Source organism: Orycteropus afer, unplaced genomic scaffold (assembly GCF_000298275.1).
Source record: "Orycteropus afer afer isolate SDZICR_OR568_19922 unplaced genomic scaffold, OryAfe1.0 scaffold00176, whole genome shotgun sequence".
In the NCBI taxonomy this organism is placed as follows: Eukaryota; Metazoa; Chordata; class Mammalia; order Tubulidentata; family Orycteropodidae; genus Orycteropus; species Orycteropus afer.
The window spans coordinates 139,696-140,457 of record NW_006921763.1 but is presented as its reverse complement, the minus strand read 5'-3'; the positions used below and the strand labels follow the sequence as shown (position 1 = coordinate 140,457).

The window sequence follows — 762 nt, the reverse complement described above, 5'->3', positions numbered from 1 at the left end:
CTGGGATTAATGTGCTTCTATTTGTCTGTTTTAAAACAACTACTATTATTAATACTTTTGTCCTTTTTATTATTATTCTTAATCTTCCTCTAACAGGTGCTAGTTTTCAGCATTTTTTCTTTTCCTTGTTCCTGGTTGAAGTTTTTAATTTAAGGTTCCCCCGCCCCTTTTATCTCGTGGTCAAGCCCATTCCTTGTTTTTATTTTTGCATTTTTCCCATTTTCTTTCTGACTTCATTACTCTCCTTCTCCACTTTTTTTCCCTTAATGCCCTATCCCCAGATATTGCAGGTTTTCTTGTTTTTTCTTCTTCTTTTTCTCTTTTTGGCTACTATTCCTGTGTGATTACATGGTGTGTTTTTTGTCCATGTGCTTGTAGTTTTTCGATGGTTATTCAATTGTAATTTGTGTCTCACTGAGTGGGAGACAACAACAGTCCCCATAAGACATAATTACACCCACACCTCCTGCAACATCACTTACGGAGCAAGAGCTACTACTTCCTTCACCACCGGGCCAATGATAAAAAATCACCAAGAAGCGCCTGAATCACCCTTGGCTGCTCTTCACAAACAGTTATAGAGATCTAAACACAACAGGGCCACGATGCCTTGGAGACAAAAGACCATCACAATCTACAAAAAGCAGCAGGATAAAGGGGTAGAAACACAGCAGCAGGATACAGACCCAGAACACATCCCCGAGGAAGAAGCAGCATTGGAACTCTCTGATAAGGAATTCAAAAGAATTATCTTTAGGTATC

At 39.1% G+C, this 762-nt stretch overlaps 1 protein-coding gene across 1 annotated transcript in view; it reads right to left on the bottom strand.

Annotated features, from left to right (window-relative positions):
* The window catches only part of WDR19 (WD repeat domain 19), a 190,435-nt gene that overhangs the window by 128,160 nt on the left and 61,513 nt on the right, over window positions 1-762 (bottom strand). The gene's annotated exons all lie outside the window — the stretch shown is intronic.